Source organism: Budorcas taxicolor, chromosome 4 (assembly GCF_023091745.1).
Source record: "Budorcas taxicolor isolate Tak-1 chromosome 4, Takin1.1, whole genome shotgun sequence".
NCBI classification, from domain to species: domain Eukaryota; kingdom Metazoa; phylum Chordata; class Mammalia; order Artiodactyla; family Bovidae; genus Budorcas; species Budorcas taxicolor.
In genome coordinates this window covers 117477940-117505654 of record NC_068913.1, presented here as the reverse complement: position 1 = coordinate 117505654, position 27715 = coordinate 117477940, and positions in this window count along the sequence as shown.

Genomic DNA, 27715 nt, shown 5'->3' with positions numbered 1-27715 from the left:
ACAGATAATGTTTTCAATCTTTTTGTTCAATTACTGTGCACTCTTTTGAGTGTTTCTCTCATTGTTTCATGTATATCTTATCTCCCAAGATTATAATCTGGAGGAAGAAATGGCAACCCACTCCAGTATCCTTGCCTGGAAAATTCCATGTACAGAGAAGTCTGGTGAGCTACAGTCCCTGGGGCTGCAAAGAGCTGGACACAGCTGAGCACGCACACAAGATTGTAAGCTTGAAATATCTCACCACAGAAAAAGTAAACAGTAGGCATTAAACACTGGTTGACCAGTGGTCAACTGAAGTATGTTTGTGTACACAAACTTGAGAGTGTTTATGAAGAAACACCCGCCTAATATCATTCATACTTCATTTTCCAGGTAATGTGAGAACATTGATTTGGATTACAAATCTCAAATCTGGAAGAAATAATGGATTGAATACAGTGTGACAGAATTCTACACAGTCCAGTTCTAAGAGATTTCAGGTATTTCCCAGTCTGACAACAGTAAGGGTCATTTTCCAAAAGTTGTGATAAATGAATAGATTATCATTTGATGGTCATCATAACTCTTCACTTCGAGGAGAACACAAGAATATGTGAAAATCTATTTCAAAATATTAATATAAGATCTCAAATATATTTATATACTAATATATATAGTATATACTTATATACTAATATAAGATCTCAAATGAGACCAAGCACCAATTTTGCCAAGTACATCAAATAAAGATTAGAAATACATAGATAATCATAAATACTTCTGAGCTTTTATTATGCTCTTATCACTATGAATAGATACATGCAGAGGAAAAAGTCGTTGTAGGGATATTTAAGAACGAAGGGATTTCCAGAGTCTTTGCAGAGTATTTTCCAATGATCTTGCTAATTCTAGAATTTTCTACAGGAAACTGTCACCCACAGACTTAGGTGCTGATGTCACCATATGTCTTTGCTCCCTCAAGAAGAATGAAGATGGACCTGGAGAAGACGATTATTTGCAAGTTTGTCACACATATGTGATATATATACTACATATATCACAGTATACAAAATTTCAATCTTTTGTCCACCTAATATACATTCATTGAAGATTTCGCCACATATATCTATATATATAACATATATATGTTACATAGGTATTCTCAGTGTGTGTGTATACTCAATATATACATATATATTATATATGGCTACACAATGCTGCTCAATGCTGCTTATCATTTCAACGATTTCTGTTAAACTGGCATCCATTAAACTTCATTTCTTTAGTTATTAGTTAGATGAAATTTCTGTTGTATTTGTTCTAAATGTTCTTCATACTTTGTCTTCTGTTCTCATAGATTAAAAGAATTACAACTTCAAAGCTTGTAGGTTCTTCGAGACATTTTTCTTTACTCTCAAGCCTAGGATATATCTCCCATCCACTGTTTCCATTAATTTTGTATGGCTTTTTTTTCTTAATATATCTGGACTTCAATATTATGTATATATGCGACACAGCTTTTAAATTGATTTTCTTGCAGAAAACTGTTCCAGCATCACTTGCTGAACAATGCTTGCTCTCTCTGCTTAAAGCAGATGAAACATTCGTAAATATAACAATAGTTATATTAGATAAATGTAAATGTGTATATTGTTTTATGCTTTTTTGGCCTAATTAATTCTAATTTTAAAAATTTATTTCCATTTTAAAAAGGAGCTATACCACAGTGTCTTTGGTTTGACTTTAGCAATGAATCACTTTTGTATTAGTCCTGATAAGATTAATGAAAAGTGACCTAAAAGTGAGCCTTCTAGAACCTTTCCTACATAAATCTGTTTCCCACATTTTTCATTTTCTTTCTTTCTTTTTTTTTTTTGCAGTGCCTCAAGGCATGTGGGATCTTACTTCCCTGACCAGGGATCGAACTTGTGCCCCTGCAGCGGAAGTGCTGAGTCTTAACCATTAGACCACCAGGGAAGTCCCTTCTACATGATTCTAATTTGACTATATTCTTTCTGGTCAGACTGAAGTAGATACTGATGGCATTGCGCTCATTCTGTGTGCCTCTGTGTGCTTCTGATTCCTTCTTATTATACCTAAGGAGTCACCAGCTCTGCCTGGGATCCCTCCCTCAAGGATTACCTGCTGGAATTAGCAGATACTTGGCTGTGCTGAGGTCCGGAAGAAATAAAGAGAAACTTCCCTGTGCAGTCTGGGTTGAATCAAAATGCTGAAGTTCCAAAGTCATGAAATGCTACTTTCACTGGCCAGTCCCCAGGGACACTCCTCACGGTGAGGCAGAAGGCTTCAGGCTACATCCCATCATTTTTTTGGTCCAGATTTCCCGGGAAGAATGGCACACCATTTTGGACTGATTTGAGTCTCTGACTAAAATGCAGGTCCTCGTTTATAGTGAGGTCCTAAGCCTCATGCAAAGAGTTGACTCATTGGAAAAGACTCTGATGCTGGGAGGGATTGAGGGCAGGAGAAGAAGGGGACGACCGAGGATGAGATGGCCGGATGGCGTCACTGACTCGATGGATGCGAGTCTGAGTGAACTCCGGGAGTTGGTGATGGACAGGGAGGCCTGGCGTGCTGTGATTCATGGGGTTGCAAACAGTCGGACACAACTGAGCGACTGAACTGAACTGAACTGAGCTGAAGCTTCATTACTTAATTAACTGAAGGGTCCAACCTGGATCACAATCTCCTCCCCCGCTGAAATAAGCTCAAAAAACATGCAGAAAAGCAGTCCTGCAGTCAGTACCCGTGTGGACTTGGGGATGGAATTCTACTTCCTGCTCACCTTCCACTCTTTGCTCCCCAGGTTAGTGACCACAGTGGCTCTTCACGGGGGCAACACAACCCTGAACCGGGATGTTTTGAAAATCTGCGCCGGTATCTTTAATTAGGGATCCTACTGGGTTTTAATAAGTTGGTTCAAATTATGCTTTTTTTTTTTTTTAATACACAGGCCAATCCTACAAAACAAAATTGTCCCACAATACTTGTGAATTTCAAATGCCCCAGCAGATGACATCAACTGTGGATAATACATTTTCAATACTTTATATCACTATGGGCTGAATGTTCATGTCCCCACAATACTCATACGTTGAAACCTCATCCCCAGTGTGATGGTATTGCAGGCAGGGCCTTTGGGGGTGGTTAGGTCATGAGGGTGGGGCCCTCATGAATGGGATTGGTGCCCTTATAAAAGAGACCCTGGAGAGCCCCCCTCTCCTGTCACATGGGGATAGAGTGACAAGACAGCCTCCAGTGAGATGGGACGTGGGGCCTCAGCAGACACCAAGTCTGCCACTGCCTTTATCTTGGACTTCCCAGCTTCTAGCCGTGAACAATAAATTTCTGTCGTTCAAAAGTCACCCCAGCCTATGGTATTTTTGACATAGCAGCCTGAATAGACTGAGATAGAAATGTTTAACAAAAAGTGAAATTAAAGTACAGACATTTGAGAAAATATTGTGGAGAGGGAGGATTCAATGGATTAAAGAGATGCTCTCGAGTAATGGAATGCTTTATTCACTCCATACAACTGCTTCGTGTATTGTAAAATTTTCAGTGTCATAGTAGGAAAATGTAATGAAAGTGGAAAGTTAGTCGCCCGGTTATGTCTGACTCTCTGTGACCCCATGGACTGTAGCCCGCCAGGCTCCTCTGTCCATGGGATTCTCCAGGCAAGAATATTGGAGTGGCTTGCCACTCCCTTCTCCAGGGGACCTTCCTGACTCAGGGACTGACAGGTCTCTCGTACTGTGGGCAGGTCCTTTACCATAGCGCCACCAGGGAAGCCCAGGAAAGGGTAATAGCAAGTGCCAAACAAGAGCATATGGACCCAGAGGCAATGACGTAAGAGGTGAGATTCGAGACTCCTTCTGGGAGACTTCAAATCAACTACAGTTACGTGGATGAAATCACATAAAAGGCAAGGAGCTCACTGAATTTCATTAGTAAAGGTGATTTTAAAAATATTTAATATTATTGCCAACGTATACATCTTAAAAATTACATAGCACAGTGATAAAAACTTATTTTTTGAAAACTAGCTACTGAGATATTTATTCATTATGAAATTAGCTGTTATTTTCCCCAGCCCCCTCAGATAATACCCCTAGAGGTTTACACAAAAATTCTCTATAGGCATCTGTGTAATAATTTCTTTCCAGTTGATCTTTGAAGAACATTGCATATCATCTCCCAAGATCTTTTTAAGTTCTAGAGACCTGATTCACACCTGGACTTTTAGAAGAATTTCCTAAGAGTGGATATTTGCAATGACAGTTGTCACTGACTCATCTCACATCATAACAAAGGCAAGGATGTTGACATTACACTTGTAAACAAATCCCAGCTCTTCTGTGAAAACACTTTCTCATTATTTCCATTTCAACACCTTATAACTTCCCGAGGTGTGTTATTTCCATCTCAATTAAGGTTATTTTCTTCTTTGTCTCATCAGCACAAATAATTCTCGCTTGTTATTGTTTATTGTAGCATGTCTTTCTACTCTAGCACCCACCTGTACCTGTGAATCTTATTTTCACACGCTTCCTGTAAAGCATAGCTTCTGATTCTCTCATTTCTCCGAAATTCATTGTTATTCACCATGCGTGAGTGTGGGTGCCCAGTTGCTCAGTCGTGTCTGAGCCTTTTGCAACCCCATGGACTAGCCCACCAGGCTCCTCTGTCCATGGGTATTCTCCAGGCAAGCATGCTGGAGTGGGTTCCATGCCCTCCTTCAGGGCATGGTCCCGATCCAGGAATCAAACCCACATCTCCTGCATTGCAGGTGGATTCTTGACCCGCTGAGCCACAGGTAGACACAGTATCTGACTACTCCACCATGTGTTTGGCATGTATCCCCGGTGACTCAGCAGTAAAGAACCCACTTGCAACACGGGAGCTGCAGGAGATGCAGGTTCGCTCCCTGGGTGGGGAAGATCTCTTGGAAGAGGGCATGGCAACCCACTCCATTATTCTTGCCTGGAGAATCCTACAGACAGAGGAGCCCAGAGGGCTACAGTCCATAGAGTCACAAAGAGTCAGACACGACTAAAGTGACTTAGCATGCAAGACACCACTGATTGTAAGACATATTACTTTATGTTAAGACATTTACCGTGACAGAGAGAACAGACCATTGGAGAAGGAAATGTCAACCCACTCCAGTGTTCTTGCCTGGAGAATCCCAGGGACGGGAGAGCCTGGTGGGCTGCCGTCTATGGGGTCGCACAGAGTTGGGCACGACTGAAGCGACTTAGCAGCAGCAGCAGCAGCAGAGAACAGACCTGTGGTTGCCAAGGCAATGGGGAGGGAAGGACTGGGAGTTTGGGATTAGTGGATGCAAACTATTATAAATAGAATGGATAAACAAGGTCCTACTGTACAGCACAGGGACCCATATTCAACATTCTGTGATAAACTGTAATGGAAAAGAATATGAAAAGGAATATATATGTGTATAAATGAATCATCTTACTGTACAGCAGAAATTAACACAACATTATAAATCGACTATACTTCAAAAAAATTTTAAGAGACTTTTACCAAAACAGGGCAATTACATTATGACACAATGTCTTGTTATAACTTGAAATTTTAGGCAGGGTCATTTTCTAGACCATCACATCATTAGTGATGCAGTATTTCTTGAAAGTTTCTCCACTATTGACAGCTAGATTCTCTTCTAAATACCAGTAACCTCACTGGCACTTTCTTACCCAAGGTGTGCAATGCAGATTTTCAGGTAGCAATAGGAAGGGCTATTTTAAAGCTGCGTTTACTAACATCCGTTTTGGCTGCGCTGGGCCTCCGTGGCCGTGCGGGCTTTTCTCTCGCTGTGGCGAGCAGAGGCTACTCGCCAGCTGTGGTGTGCAGGTTTCCCATTGTGGTGTCTTCCCTTGTTGCCGAGCACGGGCTCAGGGCACGCGGGCTTCAGTAGCTGTGATAGGTGGGCTCGGGAGTTGTGGTGCAAGGGTCTAGGTGGTCCGGGGCATGTGAGATCCTCCCGGATCAGGGACTGAACCCACGTCTCCTAATGCACTGGCAGGCGGATTCTCCACCGGGGAAACCCAAGAAGGAATTTTTCTGGGAAACGAACCCAACACAAGTGGCTACAATAATCCACAGAATTCAAGTTATCAGCTCCCCTGACCACGAGTGCAAGTGTGCAGGCAAGGATGCCTGTGTCCCAGGGACCGGCACTGATGGTGACATGCCATCAGCACAGCACCTGTGATCGCAGAGATACTGCAAGTCAGCGGAACAGGGTATCACATGGGGGTGCCAACTGGAAGTTTCAGAATCACTGGGCTAATGGGATTCTTCACACCCGGCTCTTTTTCCAGCTAAACTTTTGCATTTAGAAGTTGGTCACCACCATGATGCATGAAAAGTCTATACTCGCCTCATGTTGAACAGATCATTCCACCGGTAGCTACAGAATACAGCTCACTATATGCTACCAATAGGCCAAGGGATCCATGCTCCAACAGAAAAACTCCCCAAACCACACCAACAAGCTTTAATGGAGATACGCAGCATTGGGGTTTTCAGATTCAGTGTCTATAACATAGATATTGTGAAATTATTCCTTGAGTCTTAGAGAACTCAGGATTTCTGTTTCTGTCACAAAAGAAAACCAGGTAAGTAGACATGAGTTGGCTCCTTGAATCCAGGCAGCCTGAGAAAGACCAGGAGTCAGCCACAAACATGTCAAGAACATTTTCCTTTCTCTCCTGTTCTAGCTCCAACGGTGGACACTCTAGGCTCCTGGAAGGGATCCCTTGTCAATTCAGATTACCGATACAGAAAGTTAGACAAAACAGATGAGCACACGGGGAAACAAAAAGTGCAAACCACTCCTCACCTCAACATCTAAATGCAACTACACAAACAAACTTTTTCTCATGGGACTTTAGAAAATGTGTACTTATTTATTTATGGCTGTGCCACACAACTTGTGGGATCTTAGTTCTCCAACCAGAGATTGAACCTGGGCCCACGGCAGTGAGGCACCAAGTCTTCACCACTGGACCACTAGGCAAGTCCCTGTTGCGTAATTTTCTAAAAACAAAAATGGACCACTTTTCTCAATTGACTAGGTTGCATGTATAAAGGACATGATCTCTGAAGAATGACGATCTAGCTTTACACATTATATTGCTTATTTTCTGTTTTTTTCTGCTGTCGCTCAGTCGCTAAGTTGTGTCTGACTCTCTGCAACCCCATGGACTGCTGCACGCCAGGCTTTCCTGTCCCTCACTATCTCCCGGAGCTTGCTCAAACTCACGTCCATTGAGTTGGTGATGCCATCCAACCATCTCATCCTCTGTCGTCCCCTTCTCCTCCTGCCCTCAATCTTCTCCAGGATCAGGGTCTTTTCCAAGGAGTTGTCTCTTTGCATCAGGTGGCCAAGGTATTGGAGCTTCAGCAATGAACTTGTTTGTATATTTATCCAATTACTTTTTCAAGACACATTTTGAAAGAATAAATATTCTCCCTCAGAGTTTTTTAATATATATTTCTGAATTCCTTTCTAAAGTGTTTGTACACATTTTTATTTCTTTAAGCAGTGCAGAGACTTTATTCCTTTGCTAAAAATAACACTGGTATAAATTAAAAAGAAAGATCTCCCCAGCTTATAGACCAAAATAGTAGCCTCATTTTAATTTCCATATTTAATTTATTTATTCATATATCTCTATACAAATTTTGTCATCTGAAATGTTATTTTGTGGATTCAGTTCAGTGCAGTTCAGTTCAATCGCTCAGTCGTGTCCGACTCTTTGCGACCCCATGAATCGCAGCACGCCAGGCCTCCCTGTCCATCACCATCTCCCGGAGTTCACTCAGACTCACGTCCATCGAGTCCGTGATGCCATCCAGCCATCTCATCCTCTGTTGTCCCCTTCTCCTCCTGCCCCCAATCCCTCCCAGCATCAGAGTCTTTTCCAATGAGTCAACTCTTCTCATGAGGTGGCCAAAGTACTGGAGATTCAGCTTTAGCATCATTCCTTCCAAAGAAATCCCAGGGCTGATCTCCTTCAGAATGGACTGGTTGGATCTCCTTGCAGTCCAAGGGACTCTCAAGAGTCTTCTCCAACACCACAGTTCAAAAGCATCAATTCTTCGGTGCTCAGCCTTCTTCACAGTCCAACTCTCACATCCATACATGACCACAGGAAAAACCATAGCCTTGACTAGACGGACCTTAGTCGGCAAAGTAATGTCTCTGCTTTTGAATATGCTATCTAGATTGGTCATAACTTTTCTTCCAAGGAGTAAGTGTCTTTTAATTTCATGGCTGCAGTCACCATCTGCAGTGATTTTGGAGCCCCCAAAAATAAAGTTTGACACTGTTTCCACTGTTTCCCCATCTATTTCCCATGAAGTGATGGGGCCGGATGCCATGATCTTCGTTTTCTGAATGTTGAGCTTTAAGCCAACTTTTTCGCTCTCCTCTTTTGTGGATTAGCTGGCATTATTTACATATTTTCACTGTGTTCCTGTTTCCATTGATATGCGATTGTACATGTACTTTGACGGATATTTTTACTACCAATAATACAACTAAAGAGTTAATGTAACAAGATTTAAGTATGAATTTTGCAAAAGAGACGTAAAAATGAAAAATGTTTGGCAAGAATACTCAAACAAGTCAACTGAAAACCTGAGTCATGATCCAATAGATGGCCAACTACAAAGTAAATGTGCAAAAGTCAATATGGCTTAGCAAATATGTTCTGTTAGAATACAAAATGGGTACAGGTTTACATAACAAATAATAGCAGCTATCTAAATACTTCAGCCTACATCTATGTTTTTTATTCCCACAGGAATAAAACAATTAAGTTCTACTAAAGATAAAAAAACACTTTTAAAAATAAAGAGATACAGCATGTATTTCTGAATGAGAAAAGTCAATTTTAGAAAAGCGTTAGAATTAGAGATCGATTTGAAAAGCACACCCAGCACAACACTGAAAATAAAGCTTTTTCAAAATGAAAACAAATGTGTCATAATAAATTTGAGAAAATTGAAAACACAGGAAGACACATGGTAACTGATTGGAAAAGATTAATAAGTAGAAAACATGAGAAATAAAGAATGAAATTATCCCTACAAAATACCAAAATTTGTATAATTAATTCAATCAACAGATATATATTGAATACCCATATCCCAGACCCTGTTTAAGGCAAACTGTAATGGTTCAGTGAACACAGTCTTGCCCTCAGAGGGCTGTCAGTCTAGCAATTGACCAAAGAGTGTGTTAACTGTGTTAGACATACAAAGAGACCTGCAGAGAGGTACAGACTAACCCAAACCCAGCGATACTTGGGTTCATGATAACTCCTGATAAGCACCTCCTTCCTCCTTACCAAGCCTCCCTGCTACCCTCCTGGGGATCTAAAGGCTTTCCAGTTCCCAGCTGCTCATTTTCCAGATTAACAAAACGACAGCAACATGACCAGAAAGCCCTGAAGTCTATTTTAGATGATTGTGGATTTATTGTTCAGATTTCTTGATTACCTGTGGATTAGGCTTCCCTGGTGGCTCAGACAGTAAAGAACCTGCCTGCAAGGCAGGAGACCCAGGTTCGAACCCTGGGTGGGGAAGATACCCTGGAGAAAGGAACGGCTACCCACTCAGGTATTCTTGCCTGGAGAATCCCAGGGACAAAGGAGCCTGATGGACTAGAGTCCATGGGGTCTTAAAGAGTTGGACACAACTTTGCTGTTCAGTCACTCAGTCGTGCCGGACTCTTTCTGACCCCATGGACTGCAGGTCACCAGGCTTCCTTGTCCTTCACTATGACTGAGGAACACTTTTACTTTCTTTTAGAACTCCATTCTCATCCCAGTTTACCAGGTGATTGAGAATTACCTATATGACCCAAAGATTTTATCTTTCAATAAGTAAAGATGTGTATTCGGTCTTCAATGTTGGTCTGGTAACTTAGGAGCTAACTTTATTCCAATCCAGTAAGTACAAATGAAATTTAAATTAACTTTCCACCATTTTCTACCTGCTTTTTCCTGGTGAAATTCAGCATTTCAGGGAAAAGAACCCACAGCTTTTTGGGTGGCCTATTAATAATGAACCACTAGGTCTTTTCAGACTCCTAATGCCATCATTAGAAGTCCAATGTGCCATCATTTATAGTCGGTGATTTTTATGAGCTTCTCTGCAATTTAACTCTGTGGGTGTTTAAGATTTAAAATGGAAGTCATAAGGCATAGCTTCACCTGAAATTAAGCCATTCTTATCACAATATATCACCCAAAACTAATTCTCTTCAAAAACAAGAAAAGCTAAAATATTGAGGATTATCAAATATTTCCCTTACAAACAATTTGATTCTTCTCAGTGACATAAAAGATTATAGGATGAGTGCTAGCTAAATTTTAATGAACAAGGTAGAATCAATTCTAGGAACTCAAGGGTAATATTCTTTATCATTTGTACTATCATGTAATTCCAAATTCAAAACCTCCACCTTCTACAATTAAATTCATGCTAAATACAAAAGTACATATTTTTGTTTTCAGACTGATGAATTGAGATCTGCAACACAGGCTAGATTATATGATGGCAAAGTTCTTTGCAAAATGCTGATTATACGTTTATTGTATTTGTTGATAACACTTCAATTATACATGCCATACCAGAAGTACAGAGAAAACTAGGAAAACCCATTTAATTTACTCACTGAGCACTAACTATAATTTCTTATATTTAAGAGGAATGACAAAGCAACATTTGTAGAGTAATTAATGTATTCCAGGCATGGTAGTACATGTTTACACATACATCATGGATTCTTTTCCTTAAAAAATATGATCGTGTGATTCATTCAAGCTGCTGCATGTAATTTGGCTCACTCTTTTGCATTATTTTAAATGCTGGGCTGGAGGAAGCACAAGCTGGAATCAAGATTGCCGGGAGAAATATCAATAACCTCAGATATGCAGATGACACCACGCTTATGGCAGAAAGTGAAGAAGAACTAAAGAGCCTCTTGATGAAAGTGAAAAAGGAGAGTGAAAAAGTTGGCTTAAAGCTCAACATTCAGAAAATTAAGATCATGGCATCCAGTCCTATCACTTCATGGCAAATAGATTGGGAAACAGTGGCTGACTTTATTTTTCTGGGCTCCAAAATCACTGCAGATGGTGATCGCAGCCATGAAATTAAAAGACGCTTATTCCTTGGAAGGAAAGTTATGACCAACCTAGACAGAATGTTAAAAAGCAGAGGCACTACTTTGTCAACAAAGGTCTGTCTAGTCAAGGCTGTGGTTTTTCCAGTGGTCATGTATGAATGTGAGAATTGAACTATACAGAAAGCTGAGCACTGAAGAATTGATGCTTTTGAACTGTGGTGTTGGAGAAGACTCTTGAGAGTGCCTTGGACTGCAAGGAGATCCAACCAGTCCATTCTGAAGGAGATCAGCCCTGGGTGCTCATTGGTAGGACTGATTTTGAAAACTCCAATTCTTTGGCCACCTCGTGTGAAGAGTTGACTCATTAGAAAAGACCCTGATGCTGGGAGGGATTGGGGGCAGGAGGAGAAGGGGAGGACAGAGGATGAGATGGTTGGATGGCATCACTGACTCAGTGAACATGGGTTTGGGTGGACTCCGGGAGTTGGTGATGGACAGGGAGGCCTGGCGTGCTGTGGTTCATGGAGTCACAAAGAGTCAGATAAGACTGAGCGACTGAACTGATAGCATTTCAGTGTTCAAAAACTACCACTGTGGATTGCTGTGGTCTACGTTGATGTCCACCAAAGTTGTTTCCAATTCAGGGCTCTGATGATAATCTTGCTCTGAATATGTTTGTACACATTTTTTGGTGCATATGTGTGTGTTTAGGAATGAAATTCCTGGGTGACAGGACCAGGTCACAGCTTTAGTATATAACAGCAATTTCCCCAAGTGGCTGTACTAATTTACATTCCTATTATCAGAGTATGCAAGTTTGTACTGCCATTTTAAATTTCTAACAGTTTTTGGGGAGTGAAACTTATGGTTACCAAAGGGAAAGAGGTGGGAAGTGATAAATCAGGAGTCTGAAAGTAACATATAGACACTACTATGTAGAAAATAGATCATCCACAAGGACTTGCTTATAGGACAGGGAGCTGTACTCAGTATTTTGTAAGAACCTATAAGGGAAAAGAATCTGAAAACAGATATACATATATGTGACTGAATCACTTTGCTGTATGCCTGAAACTAACACACTGCAAATCAACTATACTTCCATAAAAATTTAATTAATTCAAAAAAGGAAAATCAAGTACAGAGACTAATAAAAGCTTTCATAAGGGAAAATAATGTACACAAGAAGACACAACTAGTTTGGACATTGTTGAGACAGGAGGGGGGCCAGGCACAATCTTTAAAAGAATGACAAAGCCTGAGGACACGACATAAAAGGATTAGAACCAACTAGTTCCAAGCTGGCAGACAAGTCAGCGTTCACTAGACCTTGAGCCTGAGTTCTTGTGGTTCAGTCGCTCAGTTGTGTCCGACTTCTTGCAACCCCATGGACCACAGCACGCCAGGCTTCCCTGTGCTTCACCATCTCCCAGAGTTTGCTCGAACTCATCTCCATTGAGTCGGTGATGCCATCCAACCATCTCATCCCCTGTTGTCCCCTTCTTCTCCTGCCTTCAGTCTCTCCCAGCATCAGAGTCTTTTCCAATGAGCTGGTGCTCTGTATCAGGTGGCCAAAGTACTGGAGTTTCAGCATTAGTCCTTCCAGTGAATATTCAGAGCTGATTTCCTTTAGGACTAACTAGCTTGCTATCCTTGCAGTCCAAGGGACTCTCAAGAGTCTTCTCCAATACCACAGTTAAAAAGCATCAATTCTTCAGCACTCAGCTTTCTTTATGGTCCAACTCTCACATCCACACATGACTACTGGAAAAACCATAGCTTTGACTACACGGACCTTTGACTATACTGAGCTTCAGTATATGTTCATTATAACAGCATCTAAATCACACACCACAGGCATCGTGACAGTTACAAAGCCAACCAAACAGGTCAAAAAGTGAAAGACAGCCCAATTTATGGAAATCTCCACCCCAACCCCCAAATAACCCAAATACACCTCCCACTCATTAGCCTATGAAATTACCTACTCTATAAAAACTGACAGCCCCATACGCTGGGACCTCTCTCACTGTCCAAGATGACCCACACTCTGTCTATTGAGTACCTTTCCTCCCGAATAAACCTTTCACTTTACTATAGCTTGCTCTTGAATTCTTTCCAGGATCCTGCAGCACTGTCATTAGCAGAGGATGGAGTCATGCTCTTAAAGTTGTAAGTAAAATAACTTTCACCTAGAACACTTCGACCAGCCACATTATTAATCATGTTGCTGTTGTTCAGTTGCTCGGTCGTGTCCGACTCTTGGCACCCCGTGGACTGCAGCTCGCCAGACTGCCCTGTCCTTCACCATCTCCCGGAGCTCGCTCAAACTCATGTCCATTGAGTCAGTGATGCCATCCAACCCTCTCATCCTCTGCCGTCCCCTTCTCCTGCCTTCAATCTTTCCCAGCAACAGGGTCTTTTCTAATGAGTCAGCTCTTCGCATCAGGTGGCCAAAGGATTGGAGCTTCAGTTTCAGCATCAGTCCTTCCAATGAATATTTGAGACTGATTTCCCTTAAGATTGACTGGTTTGATATCCCTGCAGTCCAAGGGACTCTCAAGAGTCTTCTCCAACACCACAGGTCAAAACCACCAATTCTTTGACACTCAGCCCTCTTTATGGTCCAACTCTCACATCCATGTATGACTACCACAATCACAGAAAACTAAACTGATTACATGGATCACAGCCTCGTCCAGCTCAATGAAACTATATTGTGCAGGGCCATCCAAGACAGACGGGTCATGGTGGAGAGTTCTGACAAAACATGGTCCACTGGAGAAGGGAATGGCAAACCACTTTAATATTCTTGCCTGGAGAATCCCATGAACAGTATTAATCATTAGTGAACGCAAAATTAAAGATGTTCATACCTGAAAGGACTCAGAAAGTTTATCCCCACGCACACATACTCTTCCTCAGGTTTTGAGTTTTAATAAAATGAGAGAAGACTCTCCAGATGAGGAAGCTGTGAGCTAAGGTAAACAGTGGATCAACCACACAGAGCAACAGAAGGAAGCCTTAGGCTGGCAGCTGTGCACCTAGGAACCCAGCCTGAAGCTGAGGGTGGAGGCCTGGGGTCGAAGATGTGATGTTTTTAATTATGATGGAGCAAAAAAAAAAGCTTAAACACACAAGTGTATCCATCAGAAGCACGTGACTGAACGTCCGCACCATGCCTCACTTTGTGTGGTTGGCATGTCTTGAATGTGCATTGCATACTAAGCTCTACCTGCTCCATAAAAGGTCTTGTGGGTGACCCAGCTTCATCTCAGTGAGGTTCAGTTGACCAGGTAAAGAGAGACAAGCACTTCATGAACTTGCAGGTGTCACGGAAACCCAGCAGGACCCTGTGGGGCTCCTGGGCACAAAAGCCTTTCTGGGTCCCCCATTTCTTGACTACAGGAAATGGGCTTCATTCAGCCTCCAGGACCTTCTTGAGTTCCAAAAGGCAGGTACAAACAATCAGAGAAGGGAGGGGGTGCAGAGATAAGGCAGGAACAATCAAGAAATAGTGCAGCCTTAGGCAGGGTCCCGGCTTCCCCTCAAGGGACACACAGAACAGTATCTTTGAGCTGGTTTGCAGGTACCGAAACCCCATCAGGTGGGAGAAGTTAACTGTATGCTGCCCACAAGACTCCCAATGACCTCATCACCAACCAATCAGGTCCACCAGCTGACCATGCTCTCCTCTTTGAACCATTACAAAAACTCCTCACTACCCTTTCGAGGTTGGGACATATAGTTTTGAGGGCACTACACAGTTTTGCCATGGCCTGGCAGAGGCAGTTTCTGAGGCAGATCACAGGGGTGCGGGGACTCCTGTGCCCTCAAGGCACCTCTCACCTCCAGGATTTGGGGAGCAGCTCTGCCTTCTTCCCTGAGAGATGCTCAGGGCAACTGAGGAGCTCTCAAGGGGACAAGTGAGTTGGCAAGACCTGACTCCCCCTCCCTGATGGAGGGGACTGTGCTGGGAATCGCCTCGTCCCCACAGGGTCACACACCCATCCCTCTCCACTGGGCAGCCTGCTGGCCGGCCCAAGAGCAGAACACCACAGGGACTGATCACTCCGTGCCCATACCTGCCGCTGCTCTACCTGAACAACTTTCCCTGAAGCCCTGGGGAATCTGGATCCAAGATTAATGAGGGATTCAAGCAGGCTGCTGGGCTATTTTTCATCTCGGGCCGGAACTTCAGGACTCTAAAGTGATGGGTGACCGGTCCAGAGCCTGCAGAAGGCTTGAGTCTGCACAGGCAAGATGAGAAATGGACACAGAAGTAGCCATAATGCTTCATGATCCTGGCTGGCACGGATAATTCATTCATCTGCACTAGAAACTCTCTCTTCCGAAACAATTCAGAGAGGACGCCTAAGTAGGTAAACTGGTCCAGGCCTTAGCAATGTCTCTCTCACAAATGTCTTAGGAAAGGATTGTAATAAATGTGATGAGGAATTTATCATGGCCATCACAGCTCATTATCGTCTCTTGAATTCCTACTCCAGCACCAGGAACTGTATTTATCTCCTTTCCTCTGAACCCAAGATTATGAGGCGACTTCACGTGATGACCCATCCCATGGGGAAACATCTTTATGTCAGCCCAGCCCTCTGCATCAAACTCCAAATGGAAACCCAGAGGTCCAATGTGTAGAATGAATCAACCTAAGAATCCTATTCTGTCCATGATGACACATCCCTCTGGATTGAGCCCCAATCTGGATGCTCACTTCATCTTTCTCATCTGCAGGCTTGGGAGAGAACTGGGCCTCATTCTTTATGCCCAGATTCTTGGGGTTGGTTGGCCACTCTTACTGGCCCCTCGGCCACCACCTCTGGTTATTCTCATGTCTGTTGAAGCTTCACCCAAGTGTTGGGCGAAGGTCTATGGGAATCTAAGTGGGTGTGCAATAAATACTTGTTTAATGAATAAATACCTATAATGTGCTGCAAACTGTATTTCTTTTTAAAATCTTGTTTGTTTATTTATGGCTGGCTGGGTCTTTGCTGCCACACACGGGCTTTCTCTAGCTGCAGCAAGCAGGGGCTACTCTCTCTTTTCCAGGCTCTGTCTCCTCATTACGGTGGCTTCTCTTGTTGCAGAGCAAGGGCTCAAGGTTGTGCAGGCTTAAGCGTCTGCAGCATACGGGCTCAGCAGCTGTGGCTCTTGGCCTCCAGAGCACAGGCTCAACAGCTGTTGCACACGGGCTGAGTCACCCCGAGGCATGTTGAATCCTCCCACACCAGGGACTGAACCTGCGTCCCTGCATTGGGAGGTGGATTCTTAACCACTGGACCACCAAGGACATCCACAAATGGTATTTTTTAAAACTAACTCCAACTAGACCTCATTCCTGATTTCACTGATTTCAAAAGGCTATTTGAAAATTAAAAGACACAGCTAAGGAATTTGGGGCACATAAGTTTTTTTTTCTGAGTTCTGTGGTGAAGCCTTTCTCAAACCCATTATTGTGTTCATATAAACTGTTAATTTCAAGATCGACCGCCCCACAAACTTATGTCCTCTTGGCACCATTTCTTTGTTTGGAGGTGAGCTCATGGGTGTGCTCTAGAGGGGGTGCAATCCCAGCACGACTGTTTCCTTAGTTCGTAAGACACAATTTTTTCTGGATTCACTGCTTTTCTTCTGTAAATCTTCACACTCAGTTTCCGTGAATGCTCCTTTCTCTGTTTGCACTTTAAAAAAAAAAAGCCAATAGCCAGTTTCACACTTTTCCTCACACGCTTATCTCTGTAATCCTTAAGCTCTTGTTGAAAAAGCTCTTTATTTTGAAATAGTTTTAGTCTCACAAAAAAGCTGCAAATATAGGAGAGCATTCCTGTGTCCCCTAATGTTGGCATCTGTACTGCAACAGTGCAAGCAGCAACGTCAGGAAATTAACATCGCTCCAATACGCTCAATTACCGCTTGAAATTAACGCTCAACTGAAGAATGTGCTGGGTTTCCCCAGGTTTCTCACAAAGGTCCTTTTTCTGTTCCAGGATCCAATTTGGATCCCAAGTTGTGTGAGCGACCATTAACGTTTGATAAGTTCTCCTTCAGGTGAGCATGAACCTTCCCCATCCCCCCCCCCCCCCCCGAGAAGCAGCCCCCACGGGCTTCGGGTTCCCACCTGCCAGCACTTAACTTCCACCCATTCACCAACTCTTCAGGCTGAATTCTTCCGACAGGGCATCAGAATCAAGTAAGCAATTGTTTAAACCCTGTCCTGCCAGCGGCCTCTGTCTCTCCCTAGAGTTGGGTCAGTTGACTGTCCTGAAACCTTATATCTATCAGAGATTAAAAAAAAAAAAAAAGTCATGAACTTGCATGTCCACTAACATTTTCTTCGTTGTAAGGGTGGGTGTGATACTCTTTCCAGCTTTTTTGATTTTTTTTAAAAAATTTTATTGAAGTATAGTTGATGTACAATGTGTCAATTTCATAGTTATTTCTTTTGGACATTCTTTTCCACTATGGCTTATCACAGGATATTGAATATAGTTCCCTGTGCTGTACAATAGCATCTTGTGGTTTATCCATTTTTCCAGCTGTTAACATCCCTGAGCAGAAACTGGAAATTCACCTCACATTTTAATACCCATAAGCTGATGATTCTCAAGCTGAGACCTCCTCAAGTGACCGTTTTCCAAAGCAACAGACTTTCATGTAGCTTGGGCACATCACATGGATGGCTCTATCTGCCTCCCAACCACTCCTCTCTCATTTTCCTCTGTCTCAGTAAATGGCACCAGTACACACCTTCACCATGCTAGAACAGTGATCAATGCTCACTGGAAATGCTGCTGTGTAGCAGTGCCCGAAGTCCTGACAGAGGCAAAGGAGAGAGAAATACACAGGATCGTCTGTATGGGAAGGAAGAGATATACTTGTCGTTATCTGTGGATAGAATGATCAAATACGCAGGATTAACCCAAACTTGCCATTAGAACTCATGAGAGAGTGGTGAGACTGATGGATACATGATCATTTTGTGAAAATAAATGACCTTTCGACAAATGAATCAAAGCTGCAGCTTCTACAACAGCGGGACATTGCCACTGTACAATAAGGTTCTTCTAATGCAAAAGAACTTTATTTATTCGATAGCCAAGTCAACTAATGCCCAAATTGCTACATGACAATTTCGATTAACTGACTTCCTTTCCACCACTTACTACCTAGAATGGTGTTAGCAGGGGATTCCCAGGTGGCGCTAGTGGTAAAGAACCCACCTGCCAATGCAGGAGGTATAGGAGATGCCAGTTAGGTCGCTGAGTCAGGAAGATCCCCTGGAGGAGGAAATGGCAGCCCACTCCAGTATTCTTGCCTGGAAAATTTCATGTCCATGGGGTCGCAAAGAGTTGGACACACTGAGCACACACGCAACGCAACCAGCACGGTGTAAGCATGAAGCAGTGAGGTTTCGAGTCCGGGATCTGAAGCCCAGATCTGCACCTTCATGGGCAAGTGACCACGGGCAGGTTAGTTAACAGCCCTGAGTCCCACAAGAGCACCTGGAGGCCCACCGTGAGGGCTGAGGGAAAGACATACACTCCTGGAACAGAGTTCTCCATCTTCTAATCCACAGAGAAACCATCTGCCTTTTCCTCCCTGGTCATTGCCTGTTCACAGGGAATACTTCCTCCTTTTTCAAATTGCTGCACTTTACCAAAGGAAGTTAAAAATTCCTGGGCCACCATAAATGTACATTATAGATTCCTAACTGCATTTCTGCTGCTGCCCAGAGACTGCTTTATTGATCCTGGATTAACTTTCTAGTTTACTTCCCATAACACCACACCCAGACCCAAATAAGTGTTTCTCTTCTGCAACTCTGATTCCATTACCAATTTTCTAACTTTGAATTTTCTACTTCAGAAATTGATATCCATTTAGACCAGGGGTCCCCAAGCCTCTGGGATCGAATGCCTGATGATCTGAGGTGGAGCTGATGCGATAATGATAGAAGCAAAGTGCACAATAAATGTAATGAGCTTGAATCATCCCCACACCACACCCCCCCCAACACACACACACACACACACACACTGCAGTCCGTGGAAAAACTGTCTTCCAATAAATCGGTTCCTGGAACCAAAAAGGTCAGGGGCTACTCGTTTCAATGATAAAAAGAGCTCATGTTGCTTCAGTATCCGCTCACTCATGCACTCTTGGCCACTAGGGGCTGCTTTCACACCCGCTGCAACACACCAGTCCAGTGTTCTCTACAAGAAACACAACAAAAATGGGTGTATGTGGGGCCATCAACACAACAGTGCTGTGAAGGGGACGTGGGGAGACGTGAATTTAAATTTGTATTGAAAAACCCAAGTGGAACTTCTCGGCCAGCCCAATAGTCTCTGGGAGATTTATCCAGGAGAAGACTTCAAAGTCTCCCGGAATATCCAATCCATATACACAGAGCTTTTCCCACTTTTGTGACATACACTTGACCCTTGAACGTTCTATTTTCAAAGTTGCCTTCAGGGCAGCAATTTACTCAATCTATCCCTTAAAAATGAGGCGTCCTTGGTGGCTCAGATGGTAAAGAATCTGCCTGCAAAGCAGGAGATCTTGGGTCAGGAAGATCCCCTGGAGAAGGGAATGGCAACCCACTCCAGTATTCTTGCCTGGAAAAATCCATGGACAGAGGAGCCTGGGGGGCTACAGTCCATGGGGTCGCAAAGAGCAGGACATGACTGAGCGACCAACACTTTCACTTTCAGCCCTTAAAAGCCATCATTCAGTGGGGAGATGAACAATGGTATTTTCTGCTCTCCTGAATAAAGGGAAACGCTTGACTCAGTACGGCAAGAGGAGGTACCAAGCAGGAATCTCTAAACTTCACAAGCCTATTTACAACTCCTGCTCAACCCCTCCTCACTCCTCTTTTCCAGCTACTAAATGTCATGGTGACATTTCCTTGTTTGTAATCATATGCAATTTACAGACTGTGACTGGGTCATTTTGCCTTTTCCATCAGTCATTTTCTTGACTCTCCTCAACTTACAGCTCTACAGCCCAGGAGAGTATGTGACGGGACAGCTCAGAGCTCCACGAAGCACTCTGCAAATTATCATGTGGATTCTGATGTGGCTAGAACTCAAATAGCTATTTTAAAATATATAGCAACTATTTAGAAAGATGAAGTGATTTTGAAAATGTCCTGGCGAACTATAACTTAAAGAGAACACAATTTTTTTGATGTAGAATCACCAAACATGTGAGCAAGGAAACACAGGTTTTCTTTGCCTGTATTTCTTGGCTTGTTTCTTAAAAAAAAAAGAGAAAAATTCATTGTTCTATAACGATAAAGTTTATAATTCTTCTGCTCTATTGATCTGATTGGATTTTGGAAGTGTTTCCTCTCTTAGCTCTACTCAAAGTCAGAGATGAGAAACTCAGCATATATGAATACAATGGGATTTAAAGTCAACATCATTCAACAATTAAGATTTGCTAAATACATTTTCAAAAAGCCAGTGGATCTGTCAGTATTTGGATCCACTCTCCTATCACCAAAGTTCTTCAGCATCGTCACAAATATTTCCTGACCATGAACTAAGGGCAAAATTCTAGCTCCTGGTCCACAAATAAAAATATATGCAAAAATACAGAGATGGTTCCCAAGTTTTTTAGTAATAAAATTGAATTGTTGTTGTTCTTTAGTTGCTAAGTCATGTCCAACTCTCTGCAACCCTATGAACTGTAGCCCACCAGGCTCCTCTGTCCATGGGATTTCCCAGGCAAGAATACTGGAGTGGGTTGTCATTTCCTCCTGCAGGGGAACTTCCCCACTCAGAGATTGAACCCAAGTCTCCCGCATGGCAGGTGGATTCTATACCGCTGAGCCACATGGGAAGCCCAGGATAGTCGAGTAGATAAGTATAAAACTGGGGCTTCCCTGGTGGCTCAGATGGTAAAGTGTCTGCCTGAAATGCGGGAGACCCAGGGTCGATCCCTGGGTTTGGAAGATCCCCTGGAGAAGGGCATGGCAACCCACTCCAGTACTCTTGCCTGGAAAATTCCATGGATGGAGGAGCCTGGTTGGCTATGGTCCATGGGTTTGCAAAGAGTCGGACACGACTGAGCAACCTCAATTTTTCACACTTAAAATATTACTATTTTTGAGGCTGTTGGAGCCCATCTGAATAATAAACTCTAATAAAAGTGGTTAAACTCTGGAAATGCTGATCCCTTGGTGATGGACACAAAGCTGTTGAGAGCACAGTTGACAATAAGAAGCCCATTCTCTTCTTGCCTATTTCAATCCTCCTTTCCAAATGAATGGCACCATATTTTCTAACCATGGACTGAAGAAATGAGGTACCATTAAATGCAAACTATGACCAAGACTTTCCCAAACAGAAAGGCTTCCAATAATTTGTCACAACTACATAACCAAAGGCGTCCTGTAACATGGGAGGCATCAGTGTTACTCTGACACATCTGAAAGCAGTGGAGCCTTGCTGCTCAGAGTGTGCTCTGGGAGAGAGAATACCAGCGCAAGAGGCAAAGAAGATGGCATCTGACAGCTGACCCAGGTGGACAGCCGACCCAAGATGCGGGACCAGTTATTCTTGTTGCTCAGCTGCTAAGTCCTGTCTGACTCTTCGTGACCCCATGAACTGCAGCACACCAGGCTTCCCTGTCTTTCACTATTTCCTGGAGCTTGCTCAAATCCATTCCCATTGAGTTGGTGATACTATCCAACCATCTCATCCCCTGTTGTCCCCTTCTCCTCCTGCCTTCAGTCTTTCCAGCATCAGGTCTTTTCCAGTGAATAGGCTCTCTGCATCAGGTGGCCAAAGGATTGGAGCTTCAGCTTCATCATCAGTCTTTCCAATGACTATTCAGGGTTGATTTCCCTTAGAATTCACTGGTTGATCTCCTTTTAGTCCAAGGGACTCTCAAGAGTCTTCTCCAACACCATAGCTCAAAAGCATCAGTTTCTTGGCATTTAGCTTTCTTTATGGTCCAACTCTCACATCCATACATGACTACTGGAAAAACCATAGCTTTGACTAGATGGACCTTTGTTGGCAAAGTGATGTCTTTGCTTTTTAATATGCTGTCTATGTCGGTCATAGCTTCCTTCCAAGGAGCAAACATCTTTTAATTTCTGGCTGCTGGACCAGGCCTATATACAAAACAAGTGTGCTCTAAGCATGAGTAGCAATAGTTTCATTTGAAGGCTTCCTAAGAAATGCAGATCTTGGGGCCCACCCTAGAACTACTCAGTCAGAACATGCCTTTTCAAAAAACATTGATTTATTTCTTTGACTGCAACAGGTCTTAGCTGGGCACACAGGAGTGCTGATCTTCACTGAGGCATGCAGGATCTAGTTCCCTGACCAGGGATTGAACATGGGCCCCCTGCATTGGTAGCCTGGAGTCTTAACTCCTGGACCACCAGGGGATTCCCAGAATATGTGTTCGTACAAGAACTCCTAATTGAGGAGCCTGCATAGGAAGGATTGAGAAGCACCACAGCAGAGGGATGTTCACCGGAAGGGTGAGCAAGCTAGCCAAGAACTGCTACCTTCCTTGGATACACATAAGTGCACAGGCAACCTCCAGAGTAAAGAAAATGGAAACTTTCCACTTCGGCAAGAATATGCCTGTGCTCACCCCTACATAAAGCACAGGCTCAAGCCAAGCTGCTGTGTCCCGCACTGCCTGGCAGAAACCCCATGAATCCTTTTCAAGTCCCATGAGGAAGATCTTTCCTCCCAATCAATGCACACCCTGAGCTTAGAGAGCACTCTCCATGGATGAGTAATGATGATGAATTCAGAACAGTAATGATGATCACCAGGCTCGTACAGCCTAACAGGTCTGTTAGACGAGTATCAAGAAAATGATACAAGCGGCTTGAACTCCAGGGGCACACAACAGCCATCACCCACCTGAGAGGACACTTCCAATCCGGAGCCCTGGTGGGATCCTCTGACACCTCCATCTTTCTGGTGGAGGAGGATGTGCAACCGGACGAGGAAAAGGAAAGCCGCAGGTCACCTCTGAGGACAGAGCGCCCCCTGGGGAGCTTGGAATGGAGCCCTCGGAAGTATAAGCAGTGGTACCCAGATCCCACCGGGACAAACTTTAAATCAGGAAGCAGAAACCACAGTGCCTCTCAGACAGCTGATGGGAAGAGAGGGAGCAAGCTGAGCCGGTAGCAGTGATGGGACACGTGGCGCTTCTCATGGAGAAAACGGATCACGCAGGAAGCAGAAGCCGGGGGCCACTCAGCCAGGGGCCCCACCCGACAGGGCAAAGCACCCAGCTTAGCGACTCCAGAAAGTATGAGGGTGGAGACGGTGTCACGGCCGGGAAGACGCTACAGTCACCTGTCAGTATCCTGTGTGAGCGCATCCCATGAAAACACCCGGAAAGGTCTCCGGGAAAAAAAAAAAATAAGGTCCGTTTTGTGCACATGCCACATCCAGAGCAACCTGGGCAAGATTCGCTCTGCCTTACCCCTCATTCCTTCTCTGCCTAAACTCAACCATGGCGAAATGACAAACGGGGGCTGGTGGGTGCAGGAGAAGAGGAAGAAATGCACCAGGAAGGAAGCACGGAGAAGCCCCCCGCCCTCCCTGCCACAGGCTTGCAGACCTGAAGCAGGTCAAGCTGGGAGGGAGGCGGAGCCTGTCTCTGCATGGATTCTGGACTTCACTGTCTTATAGAAGACCGGCCTGGGCATTTAAGGGCTCCCTGGTGGCTCAGACAAAAGGAATCTGCCTACAATGCAGAAGACATGGGTTCGATCCCTGGGTCGGGAAGATCCCCTGGAGGAGGGCATGGCAACCCACTCCAGTGTTCTTGCCTGGAGAATCCCATGGACAGAGGAGCCTGGTGGGCTACAGTCCATGGGGTCACAAAGAGTCAGACACGACTGAGCAACTCACACTCATCTGTAATACAAAGGGACACAGAAAAAGCTAAATAGCTTCACAAATCAGGGTACCAACCAGTCAAAACTTGTTTCAAAGACACATGGAAAAAAACAAGAAGTTTGTCTCCTGATGATTCCAAGAGTCTTCGGACGCAGTCAATAGAACACTGAACAATCATTGAAGAAAGAGATGAGGTCTCACGTTTACTGAACCCCACTCCACCACCCCACTCCATGCTTTACACATTCCACACCATTTCTGTTACAGCTCATCGGACTGAGAAAAATACAGAAACCCCTGAAAGTAGCTCAAATTAAAAAACAAAAGGAAAACAATAACAAATATATTGTGGAGGTAATCTAGATTTTCTGACCCCCACCCCGCCCCCCCCCCCGTGCACTTGAGACCTTGTCCCGCCCTCCTCTTGAACCTATATTCAAAGTTACATCAAAAGACCCAACTCCAGTTGCTGCAGAAAGCCCATGTCTAGCCAGGCAGCACATCAGTAAGCCCAGGGATTTTTCTTGCCACGTCTCTGAAAAGGGAGATACTACCCTCAACATTTCTATTCCACTCCCCAATGTACAGCTCCTGGCCTCCAGCAACATCATCTTTTTCTGTCTTGTTCCTTTTTATCTCTTGCCACAAAGCCATACAGATACCCTCTATTTTTCTGATAAATTCAGCTCTTGGCAAGCTCTGTCCAATAATAACCTGGAACGTAGCCATCACTCCCACTCCTGCTTAGAAAGCAGTTCAGTGACTTCTTTTCCCTCACTTGTGTCTCTTGAGATATACAGCAAGAATGCAAAGAAGTTTAACACAAAATTTGTTCCACCAAAATAGTTCTATTTGGTAGGAGTGGGGAGATGCAATGAACATGGGAAGTCTTGCTAGGAATTTCAGGTTTTCCTTATTTTCTGTCAATTTTACATTGTAGTACATCTCAGAAAGCAGAAGGAGCTTAAAAGGAAATATAGGGGCATAGAGACAGGCTCAAACTGTGGTGCTGGAAAAGACTCTTAAGAGTCCACTGGACTGCAAGGAGATCCAACCAGTCCATCCTAAAGGATACCAACCCTGAATATTCATTGGAAGGACTGATGCTGAAGCTGAAGCTCCAAAACCCTGGCCCCTGATGCGAAGAGCTGACTCACTGGAAAAGACTCTGATGCTGGAAAAGATTGAGGGCTGGAGGAGAAGGGGATGACAGAGGATGAGATGGTTGAATGGCATCACCGACTCAATGGATATGAATTTGAGCAAATTCTGGGAGACAGTGAAGGACAAAGAAGCCTGGCGTACTGCAGTCCATGGGGTTGCAAAGAGTCGGATACAACTTAGCAACTGAACGGCAAAGACAACAAAGACAGGCTTCCTGCGAACTGTAACTCGGCAGCCCAAAGGCGAGGCCAGGCCCTCGGGGTCTCACCACTTCTGTCGCCTCCGCTGCCCGCTGCTTCCTCCCAGCAGGCATCCTTAGCATCTCATGGCTGTACCCGGCTGCTAGAGCCTATGTGCTCTTACACAGGGGACCTCTTTCCTCCGATGGGCGTCTCTGTGTCTCTCGCTTCAAAACTGCCAAGAGGGTTTGATCGGCTCAGTTCACCCTGCAGATTTCCTCTGTGCGAGGACGTGGTCAGACCCGGTCTAAACATCTGTGTTCAGGAGAAGGCTGAGTCCTCTGTTTTAAACAGGAGAGCAGAAGCTGTGGGCAGGCATCGACTCTCACTGACCATAAACGGCCCAGGAAGCAATGAACGGCATCTCTGTTACACACGTGTCCAGCGGGCAGCTGACGAGTGAATTAAGAAAGAAGTGTTGTGGCACCCCCAAAAGCTTGATATGGCATGGGAGATTTTACCCACTGCTGTATTGTTTATTCATTTATTTATTTCATATCAGATCCCTTTTGATGATTTCTCAGGCTCCTGACTATTACACAGAGGAAATTAAGCACAATTCCTCTACTGGAAAGAACCGGAATCTATTCTCACGGGTCACATATAAAAAGCACCAGGGGCCAATACAGAGAGTGTTCCATAATAACTCTGCGGGTCCTTGAGTTGCCCATATAGTTATCTCTCTGGAAAGCGGGCAAGTCTGTTGCACGGAGCCTCGAGTCTGTGTGCTCCTTCCAAGACTGCAGGCCACGTGGAAAGGACAGTCAGCAACGTCTCTGCCTCCCCCTGTAAACTCCACTGACCACTCTCTGCTCTGACCAACTGCAATCCCACAGGGCAGCCTCACTCATTTTTAACACCCCTGGTATTGTATTCTGTTGTTTCCTGAGTCATCTCTGAAGATCTTATCTCATTAATAAATGTAGCAGCAGGTTATTTTTTTCTTCTTCTTCAAAGGATCATAGGTAAGGAATCCAATGCCCACAAAATATATAAAGAACAGGTAGGCTTAAGGGTTGAAAGAAACGTAGGTTGAAGCTACCAAGTAAACAATTCAGTACTATTTATTATTTATATGTTTGCAGTTTGAATACATTTTCTTGATTTTACCACCCCTGGGGCCACAAATGATTCGCATATAATCATGGGACTCCATTTCCTCAGTTAAAAAAAAAAAAAAGGAAGAAATAAAAGCTCATGTATCTACCTTAGTGGCTGTTATGAAGGTGAAATAAGCTAGCATTCAGGAAAAAAATAAGAAAAGTGGAAGGAGGGAGACAGGCACCTCAAACTGTTGGTTGCGTCTTCGGTTCATTTATTACCTTCCCATTCTGGCCTCAGTTTTATGTCCGATATTTACAGTATGTGTTTGCTTTTATACTAAAGTGTGAAGGACTCCTGCTGGTTTAGAGTTTCCATTGGATGTATTTTATTAAGAATTGCCTTTGACGTCTGCACCTGGCAATGCCTTAATAACGGCAAACCACCTTGCTGTGGCTCTTTCTGGGGATGGAATATTTGCAGTTAAGAGCTTAGTGGAGCTCAGAAGCCTACAGCAGGTCCTCAGTTTTTACATTAAAAAATAAAAGGCCCAGGGGGCTTCAGCCACTTCCCTGTGACTCAGTCCACGCAGAAGGCACAGCTCAGCCAACTGTGAGGTCCAGGCTTCCTCCTTTTCCCTTATTTCCACGCTTTCTCAGTACGTAATCCTTCACCAAAGGAGTTTTTCCACATCTGAGCTCTTACGTTTGAGATGACTTTAAGATAGGTCCCCTGCATCTTCATTTTCTATCACAAAATGTTATCACATTCAGACATCATTTTAATCATCTAGCGATCTCTAAATATCTAATGCCCTCTTAGTATTGCATTTGAGTATTTCATTTTAAAAAAAGAAGTTTGGGATTCACAACACACACTTTATATATCTACATATATATATACAAAGTTTAGATATATATATATGTATGTATACACACTATGGTTTTTCCAGTAGTCAGGTATTGATGTGAGAGTTGGACTATAAAGAAAGCTGAGAACAGAATAATTGATGCTTTTGAACTGTGATGTTGGAGAAAACTCTTGAGAGTCCCTTGGACTGCAAGGAGATCCAACCAGTCCATCCTAAAGGAAATCAGTCTGAGTGTTCATTGGAAGGACTGATGTTGAAGCTGAAACTCCAATACTTTGGCCACCTGATGTGAAGCGCTGACTCATTTGAAAAGATCCTGATGCTG